At 42.3% G+C, this 17,108-nt stretch overlaps 1 long non-coding RNA gene across 1 annotated transcript in view; it reads right to left on the reverse strand.

The window, feature by feature from the left end:
• Nucleotides 1-821: 821 nt before the first annotated feature.
• Nucleotides 822-17,108, reverse strand: part of LOC120308138 — a 37,437-nt gene continuing 21,150 nt past the window's right edge. Inside the window, exons 2-4 of the long non-coding RNA XR_005556758.1 lie at nucleotides 6,294-6,450; nucleotides 3,315-3,391; nucleotides 822-960 (exon numbers count right to left, since the gene is read on the reverse strand). This is a non-coding gene — a long non-coding RNA (uncharacterized LOC120308138). The remainder of the gene's footprint in view (nucleotides 961-3,314; nucleotides 3,392-6,293; nucleotides 6,451-17,108) is intronic.

Raw genomic sequence — 17,108 nt, forward strand, 5'->3', positions numbered from 1 at the left:
AATGTGATAGACGCAATGTGCTAACTGCTGAAATAATATGATGTTCTTCGAATATTTTGGACTTCAACTCTCATAAACATAGCGCTTGTAGGAATTCTACTATATTTTGAGGATCACCAAACCTTGGAAGTCATCATGTTTCCCATCTTTCTATTACACACACTGTTGATTTTACTCCTTAATTGTAATCTTATCATTTCTTCACTCACTTATCCACCAAACATGATGGAATGTATAAGTTTAGGAATAGCATTTGAGGGTAATATGAACAATTAGAACTACTTTCTTCTGATTATAAGAACAATATGGACATGATAGAAGCTGACCTTTACGAAGTATTTGATAAGTACCGGTACCCTATGCCATCTTGGGGCTGGATATCATAACTATTATGTGGACTCACAATTGGCTTGAAAGCATAATGAAATTTTGATTATCAATAGGTCCTTATCAAAGTTCAACAAATAAGACAAGTATCACAGGAATCATCCCTGAACTCAGATCTCAGTCATTTTTATTTATGACTTGAACCATAAGGTGGAAGGAATTCCTCTAAAAATTGTAAGAGGTAGCTAATTCTGTTGTTGTTGTTGTTAATTGCGAAGTCGTGTCCGACCCATCGCGACCCCATGGACAACGTTCCTCCAGGTCTTCCTGTCCTCTACCATCTTCTGGAGTCCATTTAAATTCACACCTACTGCTTCAGTGACTCCATCCAGCCATCTCATTCTCTGTTGTCCCCTTCTTCTATTGCCCTCAATCTTTCCCAGCATTAGGCTCTTCTCCAGTGAATCCTTCCTTCCTCATTAGGTGGCCAAAGTACTTGAGTTTCAACTTCAGGATCTGGCCTTCTAAGGAGCAGTCGGGGTTGATCTCTTCTAGGACTGACCGGTTTGAACGCCTTGCAGTCCAAGGGACTCGCAGGAGTCTTCTCCAGCACCAAGCTAATTCTGTAGAAGACTGAAATTCAGACAAATTTTTATAGACAAAATGTCCATAGAATAAACAATTCCTGTTTCAGCAATAGCATATGTGAAAATTTCTTGAACTGTAAATAACCACAGACTAAATATGAATCTGAATTGTTATTTGGCTATAAAAAGATATACAATTTTACTTCTATTAATAGAAGAACAGTTTCTAATCATGGAAGAATTAGTTTCATTGTATTCTGCTTTGGCACACACCAAGTATTATGTGCAACATACTTTCAGGGAAATGAATAAGTACAAAAAAGAGCAATAAAAATAATCAGGAAAAATTTCTTTCAAGGAGAAATTGAGGAAGCTTGTTTAAAACTTTGAAAAAATATGACTACAAAGAAACATAACTTCTGATACACATGAAGATGATTTCTACTATCCCAAAGTGCCTCAGACAAATAATGATAGAAAAATGATAGTGGTTACAATTGGCAGATTTCAACCCTAAAATAGTGGAATACCTAATAGTACTAGATATCTGGATTCTGGATTCTTCCACTGAATAGAAGATTCAATTTTAATACCTAAACAGACTTTAGTACTATAATCAATAGGACTGAGAACATAGATTGCATTAAGCCATTATTTGTTTAACCATAAGCATAAGCCAGGGCAAAAAATAGATAAATATTGCAAAACTAATTTACAGTTATAAAGTAATAGCATGACTGTATGCCCAGTACGTGCTGCTGTTCATATTTGTATTTGTGTTTTTTTATTACTCAAGTTTCTTCCTAGCTTTTGGAAGCAATGATGAAAGAGCTGCATTATTTCCTGATGGGTGTAAGCTTATTCTGGGTATAAATGTTGGCAAAGTAAAAGCAAACCTAGGAGAAAAGACTAGATGGAGCATATTGCTCAAATAATTAAAACATATAGCTAAACATATTTCTAGGTTGGTGAGTTAAATATGTTTGATTTAAAGCCCATATTTGATTTAAGGTTGTCAGAAGGTAGGGCGAGATTTCATAATTGCCAAGATTATTGATTTTCTAGTGACAGAAAACTAGCTACTCTGAGTGAGACACTAGGTAGATGGAGCTGCAATTCTCTAGTTTGAAAATTTCTGGTCTTCTGATGCAGATTCCTTCTTCTTCCAGGAAATATTCTCTCACTATTGCATGCTGCTTTCCTGCTACAAGATAAGTGTCATCTCACTAATTGTCTTTTGCATTTTATTTCCCAGCAGCTAAGTGATCAATGTGGTCAACCATTTTTTGCAAGGGACTGCACCTGTTTTCACCTAGGGAAAAATTTAATATTTAGCTGTAGATTGCCTTTCCATACTATATAAGACTACAGGCTTCAAAAACATTTCTTAATAATTATGAACATATCACCAAACATACTAAAATACTATTGAAAACAATTCTTTTGAACCCTGGAGTCATGCAGTAATGAGTAGAGCAAAAATCTAAAAGAATATGAAAATAATTTACTAATAGGACTGATCTGAACATAAAATTAAAGATATTAAGGCCATTAGTGAATGGGTGCATTATGTCTTTCAAAGTTAAAGACATAAAAGTTAAAAAGATAGTAAATTTTAAAATGAAGGAAATGACAAAGTGATTCCCCTCCCCTTTCTTCTTTCATCTAAACAGGAAGAATAATATATCTTGCCAACATTGGAAGCAGCAACTTAGCTTAGCTACTCGCTCAGTAGAATAGCAGAATTCTTCTGACAAAGGTGCCCTGTAGGAATAGCTATGCCTTGCCATGGCATCAATCTCTTCCATTAGATATGAGGAGCCAGAAAAAACAGGATCAAACAGCAGATGGGTAGGTTTCACTGAGCAGCCAAGAAAGACTTTGCAAAGGTAAACACTGCAAGCAGGCTTAAAGACAGCATTGCTCTAGTTACAAGGCAGAAGAATTCTTGTGCCTTTTTGTTCCACTGAATGTTGTTCAGTTTGATTATACTCTTTCAAAGGAAAAAAATAATTTTGGAAAAGTTCTTTTGGAGAAGTGAGGTGTTCTTGCATTCACTTCATGTTGAAATATTCAAAGGATATACAGTAGACTAATGTTCTGTCTTTCACTATACCATCATCTTGCCACTGGATTTTCATGCTTTTAACTCCTCCAGTTGGACTTTTATATAGTAGGGCTGTGATCATTGAAGGTCATATCCTTTAGAAATTATTAGAGAAAACAGTGGGGAAAATGTCTATCTAATAATTTTGTCTTCAAGTTGTTAAAGAATTTGGGAAAGCTGTGGGTTTCCAACTTTATTTGCTATTTGTATGAATGACCACATTCATCTTCTTCCCCCACACCTAAGAATGTACAGTATCTTTGGGAGAGATATTAAAGAGGTTTATTGATGACCTGAAAGATGGTGTGTGGAAATCCTGGAAATACCAATCATCTTCGGTGTTAGCTTCTGCTACCACTACGTCCTTCTCCTGCCTCAGATGGAAACAAACAACAAACAAACAGGGCAGTTACTCTGCAGGTACCTTGCATTCTTTTAATGAGTATCTAAACTGAACATCTGCAAATGCCATAAGGTTTGGTGTGTATTCATTTGGAACACCTATAACAGCTTAGTCCTTTTTAAATAAAGAGTGCCATGCTTAAGATGCCAAGCACCTTATCAATGCCCTCATAACACAGCAACTGAAACTCATCCAACAATCATCTGAAAGTATCCAAAGCACTGTGAAAATGTGATATTACCCTCAAAGGGTAATGTGTCTCTGAGGATAATCTGAATATCGCATTGGCAGTGAGATGAGGAAAGGAAAGTCCTGCTAAATGGCACGAAAACACATGGCAGCATGGTTTCTTCAGCAACTATAGACAGTAAAATTTGTCATAGCTCAGTTTTCAACATCCTAGCTGCATTATTGTATTGAGTGCCTTTTAAACAAGAGCAATCTGCATATTCACCAAGTCATCTGATTGCCATGCAACAGGTAATGATTGTTCAAGGTAATCCAAGATTCCATCGAAATATACCTGCCTTTAGGATTACATCATTCTAATTGCCTCTTCCCATCCTGCAAAAGAAAGAAGCCATGGTAATGCTGGGCTGTATATAAAAAAAAGGCAAAAAAAAAGGCAAAATATGAGATGCAGTGGGAAGGAGGTTTTCCTACACTATGGATCCTCCTACATGTTTCAGGGGATGTCTCCCTCTTGTCGTCTTGCACAGCTTCAACCCCATTTCCTCATTTCAGCTCTAATGTAAGAGGTTCAAATATGTAAAACATGATGGTAAGTACTGTATACAGAAGGGGGAATGATTGCATGTTGTTGAAATACTACATAATTTGCAAGCTACCAATCATATGTTTAAAAATAGGTCATCTAACAACTCCTAGATGAGGGATGGTAGGATTATGCTATGAAGTCAGAATTTCTCTCCTGGTGTCATCCATTTCCCCTGTGCTAGTCAGCTGCAGGCAATCTACTTTGAAACATAGATTTAGCACTCTTTAGAACAGGGGTGTCAAACTGCCGGCCCACAGGCCAGTTTCATTATACTGGAGCCGCACCACCCCATTGCCGGCAATGGCGAAAAAGCTCCGATATGTTGCGTGACGTCACATGACATTGTGAGTTTGACATGTCTGCTTTAGAAAGAGGAATGTTTAAAAATACCCCTCTCTCAGCTGAACAAAATTAGGATAGTACCATTAAGTGGTAATCTCTTCCTATTGTACCTGGCAGCCATTTCACTTAATCCATCAGCTGTTAATCAGTCTGGTTCTTCTGTCAAAGCTAGATCTCCAAGCTTAATTGGCACTGAATCTTGGTAGGTACAGAACAAAGTTGGGTTTCAAAAAAAAATGAACTACGAAGACAGTGCCTAGGGATTAGAATGATAGGGGCTGGCATTGGCGTAAAGAGTCAAGAGGAATTGGACAAATCCCATTTCTTGGTACCATCATAATACACCATCCATGGAGGATGCATCCAAAACCAAACAAAAATGTGACAAGCAGAGGAACATGAATTTAACAGCTCTATAACTAATCATGATCTAAAGTTGCCTCAGATATGGCTAAGGATCGGTGAAGGCAATATCATGAAGACATAGCAAAAATAAAAAAAAGAGGCTACTGGGACATGTCTGGGCATAGATACATACAGATAGGAACTTATTTCCAAAGACTTCTAACAATACATTCTTTTTTCTATTTCTTTAAAGAAATCAAAGAGCAGATGTAGCAAAATAATTTATCAACTGACAATAAATCTATACAATAAAAATAAGCAGAACAGTTTATTCAATAATATTAAGCTACTTTCCACCAATGTAGGCATCTGCAAATATCTGAGGCACACAGTTAATTCTATCATGTAACAATAAAACAATGTTAAACATTTGTTCCCAATATTATTGATCATGCTGTAGAATTAATCATTTCCAGTTGTGAAGTTCTGGACCCTTTCAAGAATTCAACAGATTTTACAGCTGAAAGATGAGGCTAAGATAGGGGTCTAGCTTAATGTGTCTTAATTTCAGCAATTTTAAGAGATCTTAAAAATTGCTGAAGTTGAGAAACTTGTGGTGAAAAGCCCAATAAGTTTAGAGATCTATCTTGATTAATACATTTAAACTGTTCCAAAGGTACCTTTTAAAAAGAAAACTGGACTTCATTGAGTTTTTTTCCCTTGAAAACATTTCATTTCTCATTTGCTTCTTGAATTAAAAGCAAAATGTTTTCAAGGAAAAAAACTAAGAAAGTCCAGTTGCCTTTTGGAAATGCACCTTTGGGACAACCAGGACTTGGTTGATTAAAAATTTCCATAAATATTTAGATGTAGATTAGTCTTTCATCTCAGACTTTGAACAATGATGGCTCATTCCTGTTATCCCAATAAACAGATATGTAAGGTGCAAAAGAATCTAATTTACTGAACATCATTGAGACAGCTACTGCCCATAGTAAATACTGTGTAGTAAAGACATACCCATACAGGGAAAGGGTAACTTGTTGAACTGGTGCAACATTGAAATATTGAAAACAAAATGGTTGCCACAGTCAGCATGGAAATTATAAAACCTTATTTATAAAATGGCAAATTTATTAGGTTGCTCCTCACTATTTCCTAGGATGCATCCTATTCAACCTTTTCTTTTGAGGGTCACATTTCCAAATAAAGTACTAAACCAGACTTCCCCAGCCTTTCCAGATTGGTGGTCCGGGGGCGGAGGGGGGAGAGGGATGGTTTTGTGGAAAGGGCAGGCGGGCCCATGTGCACACACACGAGCACCTGTTGCTTGCATGAGTGAGGCCAAGAGCTTCATCTACTTAACACACTTTTCTGAGAGCCTGTAAGAAGAAAATAGATCACCTTATAAAGTAGATTGAACTTAAAGCCATAGGAAAGGGTGCACTGATTCTTCAATGAGCTTCCTTGATTTGGAGTTGCCCATGGTCGCATCTGATCACAGAACATATTCAGGCCAAGCCATTTTGAAGCTCCTCCATTAGTTACAATCAATGAAGCCCTAAAGAAAGCCCAAAGGGAGAATGTTTAAAATGGTGCACAATTTTGTGAATGTCTATTGCATTAGAAGGGTAGTCACATCTTCATATCCCAATGAAATACAGTGTGAACCAAGTTTCAATTTTAAAATACTGCTTTTTATCTCAAGCAAATAGTGATTTTTACTTCATCCAACACAACACATGATTGATATAAGTAACTTATCTAGATCATCCTATATTATTGTATTTCCTTCTAACTTTATGAGTTACTTGTGCCTAATCTCTATAGTTGTAGTTTCCAGCATTTACTTCTGATCAGGTCTATAGTGTAAAAAAAAATATGTTAGTCATGCCTTTATCTGTCTGTCAATGCTGCAAATACTGTATATTCTTGCTTTGACAATATGCAAAACTGTCTGGCATTTATTGGGTTAATACTTAGCTTAGACTGGGCGGGGGGAAAAAGCCCGGGAAAGAAAGAGGAAGTAAACATTTGACCTTCTCACTAATTGGATAATGTGACCTGTGACTGCATGAGAAGGGAGGGGTTGAGCAAGGAAAGCTTGATGCCAGCGACCGGAAGTTCAGATTCTGGCATCAATTAGTCCAATGGTGACCGGCATAATTTGTAGCTCTGCAAATAAAGACTTTAGGAAACATGCCTGAAAGTTCTTTGAAGTGCTTCATTAGTCGGAACTTGTGACATCATGCCAGAATCCGCCCTCTTTTCAAACGATCTACGTCCCGATTTATCAACAGCAGCCTCGGGGGAGATCTCATTATGGAGAAAAAAAAAATTGCCTGAAACCACCCCCGTAGCTGTAACAGTTTCCCCAGGGGGGAAAGCGACAGCCAGCAAGTCGGGGGAGAGAGAAATTTGGCAGATTTCCCAGCTGAGAGCGAAGACTTCAAAAGCAGAATGGACAGATAACACAGTTATGGGTGAGTCGTTGGAAAGATTTCAAAACTTAGAAATGAGAAACAGAAAACAGTTCCTACAAAGTGAAACCTTCATCCCTAAGAGAGAGAATCCCAGTTTGAATCCTCTGCAGCAAAGGGGAAATTGGGTTCCCCAGCAAGTGGCTGATCCATGTCCTCTGAACTTACCACAGCCAATAGAGGCCTTGCAATGTCTTGGGGTGGTACAGAAGCCAGGAAATCAGCAGCTGGGGGGAGAACAGCCACAGCAAGGAGGTTGGCCACAGCCCCCAAACGTGCAACCCCTGGGCATAACTCTGCAGCCAGGTTGGGGCCTACAGCAACTGGGGTGGCCACAGGAGCAGTGGGGAGCCCAGCAGGAAGCCTGTCAGACCCTGCCTTTGCCAGTCAGAGACCCCAACCCTGAAGAGAGGGTGAGTTCCAGTCTGAGGCATCTGCAGCAATGGGTAGATGGGTTTCCCCAGCAGATGAATGATCAGCAGCAGCAGAGGGCACCACCACCCCCTGCAGTCCAACAACAGAGAAGACCACTACAACCCCCACTTGCGCAGCCACCATTGGGAGGCCTACAGCAGCAGGGGGTACCATCCAACCCCGCTGGCCAGCAGCAGAGGGCCCAGCAGCCATGGAACCAGCCCCAGTGGGCGCCACAGCAGCCTGTGTTTGCACCACCCTTCAATGCAACGTTCGATGGGGACCCAGAGAAGCTGATTTTTTTCCTCAACCAAGTGCGTTCTCATTTAAATCGCTGGGCCTATCTCTATCCGGAACCAGGGGCCATGGTTGACGTCGTTGGGGCCAACCTGGAGGGAGAAGCATCTGAATGGCTGAACAATGTATATAGCGAGCAAGCCCTCGAATTGGAGGATCCCCATCTCTTTCTCTTAGGACTGAGAGAACGATTTGAAGACCCATCCATCGGCCTCAAAGCAGCAGGACAAATTCACAAAATAAAACAAGCAGGGAGGCCTGCCCTGGAGTACGTGCGAGAGTTCCGCAAGATGGCAGGTCGAATAGAGGGGTGGCCTGAGCAGTCCCTCATCCATCACTTCATTGAGGGATTAGATGATCACCTCTCCCAGGCTTGCATCTATCGAGAAGTACCTGATCGGCTGCAGGAGTGGTACCAGACGGCCGTGAAGCTGGATGTTAAGCTCTCTCGCTATAAAAAGCCTCCCCCACAGGAACCCGAACAGCAACCAGAGCTACCTGAACAGCAATCACCCCCACGAAAGCCTTCAACCACTGCGAGGGCTGAGAGAACCAGGCCACTTGCACGCCCTTCCTTCGGGTGTTTCCAGTGTGGACAAGGAAGACACCGAGCAGCCACCTGTCCAGTCCCCTACCCTCGACTGCAGAGCAAGCCAGGACCGGCGAGGCAAAAGAAACCTGCTCAGCGGCCAACAAGAGAAAAATCCAATCGACTCACGCAAGAACCAGTTGCCCAGGTTACACCCCACACACAGGAGGATGCCAAGACTCCAGGTGGACCTGCCCCTGCTCTTCCCTTCTTTGATAGCAACGATGAAGGAGAAAACGACCCAATGGTGAGTCAACAAATCCCGCCTTTTTCACTGCCCGCCAAACTTGTAATCCCTACGTCTGGAGCACAAATAGACTTAAACGTACTAATTGATTCGGGATGTACCCTCTGCATTATTAGTCTGGCGTTTGCCATGAAAATGGGCATAAGGGCAAAACAGCTTTCCAAACCGATGAGATTTGAGCAAGCCGATGGCTCCCTGATGGGAGGGACTCTTATTACACAATTAACTGAGCCTTTACGCCTAGAAATAGGTGCACACTGGGAGTTTATTCGTTTCCTGGTGGCTCCAAAGATGACCGAGGCAGTGATCCTAGGACTAGCCTGGTTGGACAAATGGAAGCCATTTATCTGGTGGGAGAAAGGAATGAGAATTGTGAGACTACCTATAGGCCCTGATCCCCCCATTGATTCAACAGATGTTACTGGGCATTTTAGGCCACCCAATGAGGAGCGCACATGGCCGCCTCACTGACCCCAGGTGAACAGTCATCCCCAAAGAGTATCTGGACCTGGCGGAGGTGTTCAGTGAAAAAGAATGTGATGCCCTACCCCCTCACAGACCCAATGACTGCTCCATCGAACTGGTGCCCGGAGCCAAACTCCCACGTCCAAGGATGTATGCTATGTCCCCCCTCGAAATGGAGGAGATGCAGTGATATGTGAACAAGAACCTAGCGAGGGGGTTTATTGAACGGGCCAAATCTTCCGTGGGAGCCCCTGTGTTGTTCAAAGAGAAAAAAGATGGGTCTCTTCATCTCTGTGTAGACTACAAGGGACTCAATGCTGTAAGTGTGGAAAATAAATACCCCCTCCCCCTCCTAAAGGATTTATTGACCCACCTGGCTAAGGGGAGTGTCTTCACTAAGTTAGACCTAAGAGAGGCATACTACCGGGTGAGAATAAAAGAGGGAGACGAGTGGAAAACTGCCTTCAACTGTCCCTATGGGGAGCTATCAGTTCAAAGTCATGCCATTTGGACTACAGGGGGCCCCAGCTGTATTTATGCAGTTGATTAATGAGGTTCTACATGATCACTTGTACAAAGGGGTTTTGGTGTATCTTGATGATATCCTGATATACAGCACAAACATGAATGATCACATAAAGCTAGTGAGAGAAGTGTTAAAGAAACTATTGAATGCCAAGCTTTATGTCAAATTGTCAAAATGTGAATTTCACCAAACCCAATTAGACTATCTTGGCTATCGAATTTCCAATGAGGGTATTGAAATGGATCCGGCCAAGGTAAAAACTATAATTGAATGGCAACCCCCAAGGACTCGCAAACAGCTCCAAAGCTTTCTGGGTTTTGCCAACTTTTATCGTCAATTCATCCCTTCTTTTGCCGAGATTGCCCTTCCTCTTACAGAACTACTCAAAACAGGCAAAGGAGGAGGGAAGCCACGACCGGGCCAACCACTAGCATGGACAATGAGCTGTCAAACAGCTTTTGAGAATTTAAAGAGACTATTTGCCGCTGAACCAGTTCTAAAGCACCCCTGCCCAGGGGAACCCTTTGTGATTCAAGCCGACGCCAGCGATGTGGCGGTTGGAGCAGTGTTACTTCAAAAGAACAAAAATGGGATCCTGCAACCCTGTGCCTACACCTCTAAGAAATTCACGGAGAGCGAGCGAAGATGGGCAATCTGGGAGAAAGAGGCCTTCGCAATTAGGTGGGCGCTATTGAACTGGCGACACTATCTAGAAGGGAGCAAGGTGCCATTTGAGGTATGGACTGATCACAAGAACCTAGAGGCACTGAAAACTCCTCGCAAATTGTCACCAAAGCAAGTACGGTGGGCACAGTACTTTAACCGCTTCAACTTCACTCTAAAGTACATACCAGGAGGAAAGAACTTTCTAGCTGATGCGCTATCCCGTTACCCCAGTACAAAAGTGAGCGAGAGCAGGTTAACGAGGCAATTATTCCCAATCCACAAACTGTCACTCAACTTACACCTCGCAGGGTCCCCAATCCGGATGACCCTGGAGTGAAGAAAATAAAACGAGAGCTCCTCACTGACCAATGGTTCAAAGATAATCAAGCGTCCCTAACATGCAGGGATGGCTTGGCTTACAAAGGGGGGAAGTTATATTTGCCAGAAGCGCTCCGTCTAAATGCTCTCAACCACAGCCACGATGTAAAGCAGGCTGGACACTTCGGATATTTGAAAACCCTACACCTCACCCGCCGGCAATTCTGGTGGCCGGGGCTGAAAAAGGATGTGGAAAACTATGTAAAAAGTTGTACAGTATGTGCTACAATGAAAAGAATCCCGGGGAAAACTCCTGGGTTACTGCAACCCGTGGCAGACCCTTCTCAACCCTGGGAAAAAGTAGCTATGGATTTTATAGTGGACCTACCTGAAAGTAAGGGAAATACTGTCATTTGGACTGTGATAGACCTGTTCTCGAAACAAGCTCATTTCATCGCCTGAAAAGGACTCCCATCCGCCCAACGCCTGGCCAAATTGTTCCTGAAACATCTACCGGCTGCATGGTGCCCCTAAGCGAATAATCTCAGACAGGGGGGTGCAATTCACAGCGAAGTTTTGGAGAAATTTCCTTACATTGATTGGATCATCTCAAGGGTTATCATCTGCTTTTCATCCAGCCACCAATGGGGCCGCTGAAGCCGCTAACAAAATGGTGGAGCAATATTTTAGGTGCTACGTTTCCTACCAACAGACGAACTGGACTGATCTCCTCCCTTTTGCGGAGGTGGCATACAATAATTCCGTGCACAGCAGCACTGGCTACACGCCTTTCAAAGTAGCCGCAGGGAAAGAATTCAACCCAATACCTGAATATCCTCAGTTGCCCTCCGCTTCACAGACACTTGATCAATGGGTGAGAGGATGGGAAGAAGTTTGGAAAAACACAAAAACTGCTTTAAAAAAGACTTTTGAAACCTATAAAAAGCAGGCTGATAAAAAGAGGGCTCCCCAAAGAACATTCCCAGTTGGGGAAAAGGTCTATCTGTCAACTAAATATCTACGCCTCAAATTGCCCAGCAAGAAATTGGGACCAAAATTCTTGGGGCCTTTCCCCATAGTAAAGGTCATCAACCCAGTCACAGTACAACTAAAACTCCCTAAACTGTTAGGGAAAATTCACCCAGTTTTCCATTGTAGTTTGTTGAAGCCTTATCGGGGCTCCACTTTGAGACCTCCTCCAAAGAAGGCACCTGGACCCCTCGTAGTGGCAGGGCAGACCCACTATGAAGTGAAACGTATTCTTGACTCCAGAATCTTTAGAGGGAAATTACAGTACTTGGTACAATGGAAGGGATACCCATTGTCTGAAGCCACCTGGGTGAAATCTAGTGAAGTGAACGCTGACAGATTGATCGAAAAGTTTCATGTGAAACACCCCAGCAAACCGAAAGATAACCCTTAACATATGCTTTTGTTTCATTACAGGATCTGTCCTTCTTGTAAGGGGGGCCGGATGTCATTGCTGCAAATACTGTATATTCTTGCTTTGACAATATGCAAAACTGTCTGGCATTTATTGGGTTAATACTTAGCTTAGACTGGGCGGGGGAAAAAAGCCCGGGAAAGAAAGAGGAAGTAAACGTTTGACCTTCTCACTAATTGGATAATGTGACCTGTGACTGCATGAGAAGGGAGGGGTTGAGCAAGGAAAGCTTGATGCCAGCGACCGGAAGTTCAGATTCTGGCATCAATTAGTCCAATGGTGACCAGCATAAATTGTAGCTCTGCAAATAAAGACTTTAGGAAAGCCTGAAAGTTCTTTGAAGTGCTTCATTAGTCGGAACATGTGACACTGTCTTTCTCTGCCTATTCCTGCCTTATGATGGTAACTATATGTAGTCTTGATCAATATAAATTAGTATCAAATGACTGCAAAGAGAAGAGGTGAGCAAGTTATAGATTTTAAACCATCTGGGTGACTTTGGGCCAGTCACTCTGTCTCAACCCAACTACCACAAGGTGGTTGTTGTGGGGGGGGGGAGAAGGAGAAAGAAGTATTAAGTACATTCGTCACCTTGAGTTACTTATAAAGTAATAAAGGCGAGATAACAATCTAAGAAAGACATCTTGGTCTAATCATTCAAATGATTACTTCAGACCTCTACAATAGTGGTACGGAGGGAGGGTGGGGAGAAGGAGAAAAGAAAGAAAAGGAGAAAGAGAGAGAGAGAGATGTCAAAATGAAATGACCATCCATATTTTAGCTTTGCTTCCACCGATTATTTGTTGTGGCCTTACCCACCAATTAGCATACAGCTACTAACAGGAGAAGGGTCTTCAGCAATTGTCCACCCGATACAGAAAACAGACACGTGGTATTTTTCATTTTAATTTCACTAGATGTGTTTGTATAACTATAAGAAATAAATATAATCAGACTGGCATAATGTACAAATGAGCATTTATTACATTTGTACAGGAATATTTTAATGACTAGAAGATAACAAATAAGGTAAGATTATAACAAAAACAACATCTATCTTCAGGACCATAATGATAGATGCACTCCTTAGGGGGCTTTGATAAATGACCTTTCTTTTGTCATAGAGTCAAAAACAAATCAACTTCCCTAATGAAACAAGCAGGATGAATCACATGATCTTAATAAGCTTCGGAATATTTAGCAAATGAAGTCATCTAGAAAACATTAAGCAAAGTGGCGTCTTTGTTGCCTAGTTGAGTTTATGTAAAAATGAGGTTTTTTTGTAAAAAATATTTTTTTATAAGTACATAGTGTTCCTTGCTATTCATGCTTTGCTTGAAAACTAGTTTTTGTCCTACTCTGCAAATTTTCTCAGTGTGTCTGTGTAAATGTTATCTTACAAATCAAGATCAAAATATTTGTTCTAAATGTTGCACTCTTTTTGATATAGATATTTAAAATGTTTTAAAAAGTTAAAAAAAAACCATTCAGAAGCCTCTTATATTCATATATCTTATCCAAATAGTCATTAAATATAAACATAATATCTATTAATCAGAATAGAGCTGGAAGGGACCTTGGAGATCTTCTAATTCAGTCCCCTGCTTAAGCAGCAAATCCTATATCAGGGATGCCAAACTCAATTTCATTGAGGGCCGCATCAGCATTGCGGTTGCCCTCGGGGGGCTGGGTGGGTTTGGCCAGAGTGGGTGCGACCTACTGGATGGGTGTGGATGGAGTGGGTGTGGCCTACTGGGCAGGCGTGGCCAGCTCTACATCATTTGCATCAAGAGTGCCTGTGGGGGCCTGGGCAGGAGTGAGACAGAACTGAGGGTCTCTGGCAGAAGGGGGTGGTACCAAGGCAAGTGCCAAGGCATGGTCCACTGGAGGAGCCTCACTGTTCCTCTCAGGCCATGCGGGGGGGAAGCTGGATGGTGGTGCGGGCTGCCCGGAGCCCTGGACAGCAAGAAGTCAAATGTCCAGCCTGGCCCTTGAGCACCTGCGGCAGCAAGCCCAGCCCCACTTCCCCAAGGGGGTGCCCGGCTGCACTTACATCCTCCTGAAGGCTGCTGCTGCTGTCCTTTCTCTCCTTAGCCAGGTTGCTCATGATGGGTACGAGGGCAAAGTCAGAGGGAGGCCCATTGCCTCTCCATGGGAGGAGACCTGGCTTTGTATCCAAAGCTTCTTTAACAATAGGATGGGTGACCCCCAGGATAGGCCAGGAGGAGGGGGCAAGGGGATGGTGAAAGGGCAGCAGGGCAAGACTAAGGCAGGACTTCTCTCAGACTCTCCCTCTCCTTTCCTTCCTTCCTTCCTAAGTACAGAGTGGTGGGAAAATATTTGAGATGAGGGAGGGAGAAAAACAGGCAAGAAATGCAGCTGGGGAGGTGTCACCCTTCGTGAGGAATAAAGAAATGCACCATCCCCTGGAAGTGGCCAGCACATGGCCCTCACCTACTTCACGTATCTGGTTTGGTGGACTCTGGAGGAGGGGATGCCATGAGTCAACGTTACCTGCACAATGCTGCCCAGCCCCCAACTGCCCGGTTTTGGCAGGCAGTGGGGCGCTGTCCTCACAGTGCCAAGAGGCTGAACTGGGCACTGCAAATCCAAAAAGAAGCGTAATGCTGCCCAGCCCCCAGCCTGCCTGGTTTCAGCAGGCAGCGGGGCACTCTCTTCATAGCGAGAGATTGAGCCGGGTAGTGTGAAGCTCACCAGCTTTGCACCTTGCTGCCTGCTGAAACTGGGCTAGGCAGCATTGCACTTCTCATCAGATTCACGCCACCCAGCTCAGCTCTTGGCACTATGAGGAGAGTGCCCCACTGCCTGCTGAAATAGGGCAGGCCGGGAGCTGGGCAGCCTCGCATTTCTTTTTGGATTTGCACCGCCCAGCTCAGCCTCTCGGTTCTGTGAGGAGAGTGCCCCACTGCCTGCCAAAACCCCTCCCCCAGAGCCCATCAAGCCAGATACGTGAAGTAGGCAAGGGCCATTTGCTGGCCACTTCCAGGTGATGGTGCATTTCTTCATTCCTCACAAAGGGTGACACCTCTCCAGCATGCACCCAGGGGCTGGTTCCTCGCTGTTTCCAGATGGCCTTGTGGAGCTAAGACTGAATGCGTTTCAGCATACTTGGCCACCACAAAATTGTACATTGGCTCCCGACCAGCCAGGGCTAGGGCCAAGGCAGCAGGGGCCATTCCCTCACTGTTTTCAGGATGGCTTTGTGGGCCACATGAAACCACTTCGCGGGCCGCATCTGGCCCCCGGGCCTTGTGTTTGACATGTCTGCCCTATACCGTTTCAGACAGATGGCTGTCCAGTTTTTTCTTAAAAACCTCCAGTGATGAAGCACCCACAATATCTGAAGGCAAGCTGTTCCACTAGTTAATTGTCCTCACTGTTAGGAAGTTTCTCCTTCATTCCAGGTTGCTTCTCTCCTTGATTAGTTTCCACCCGTTGTTTCTTCTCTTGCCTTCTGATGCTTTGGAAAATAAGTTGACTCCCCTTTTCTTTGTGGCAGCCCCTCAAATTCTGGAATACTCCTATCACGTCACCCCTAGTTTTTCTTTTCTCTAGACTAGCCATACCCAATTCCTGCAAATGTTCTTCATATGTTTTAGACTCCATCTTAGTTGATCTAATAATGTTATGTGTTTAATGGCAAGAAATGAAGTTATGAAAGATGACAAAAATATTTTCATTAATACACACTTAAAATATATAGATGTATTATCTACGAACTGCAAGGACTTTTTTGCCACTTTTAAAACTTCTGAACATGGCACACAATTAAGCATTATTATTAGTGTCTATTTCTTCATGTATTTTGTAGTGCTTTTCCATTCTTTCCCAATATAACTAGTTAAAGCAATATCTGTGGTCATTACATTATGCACACCAATTCTGAAAGTTTTTAAAGACTGATTAATATAATGTTCCTTATGTGGTATGGCCATCAAAGTATAGCTTTTCAAACTTCCATCTGGGCTGTAGTTAATAATTTAGAGATAGGGAAAAGATGAAAGTGAGGGGAAATGTTGACTTGTAAAATCTCCTGAAATTCTTGGCCTTATGAAATCATTAATTTAATTTAAATTAATTTTATAGAACAAATGAGGTTTTTCTTTTTATGAAACAGCCTCATTATATGCTATTATTATTTACATAATAATATGTAAAAAACAGCTAGGTCTTACCAATTATTTATTCTTATTTGAACTCTCTTTCTCTCTCTCTCTCTCTCTCTCTCACACACACACACACACACACACACACACACACACACAGAGTTCTTTCTCTTCCCTAAGCCTATGACCTAGATTACACTAAACTTATGCCCAAAATTATATAGTGAACAAGGCAATACATATGGATCCTCCTAGCTGAACATTCCATCACTACTCTGGCTTTCCCATTTTTCTTTTAAGCAATAATTTGAATCTTTATTTCAGCCTCTCCCTTAGAGATCCTGATGGTTTCAGATAATGGCTGTACAACCCGCGCCAGCATCGACAATGTTTTGACTCTATTTTTAAAAAAATCATCTCAAAACAATCTTACAAGAGTTTTTTGAATCAAGGTACATAAACATACATTTTTATTGGGCACCTAGCCAGTGGTATAAACATTTAATATTTGTGCTAAGGTTTTGGAATCATTCTATCAAACATAAGGAATACATATTAGGCAACTTAAAGGAGCTCCATATTAGCAATAACAAGAGTTCTGAATTTTAGACTTGTTCGTATTATGTTTGATGAATGTTCTGTTTAG

The sequence above is a fragment of the Crotalus tigris genome, unplaced genomic scaffold (assembly GCF_016545835.1).
Source record: "Crotalus tigris isolate CLP2741 ecotype Arizona unplaced genomic scaffold, ASM1654583v1 scf7180000017871.4482833, whole genome shotgun sequence".
In the NCBI taxonomy this organism is placed as follows: domain Eukaryota; kingdom Metazoa; phylum Chordata; class Lepidosauria; order Squamata; family Viperidae; genus Crotalus; species Crotalus tigris.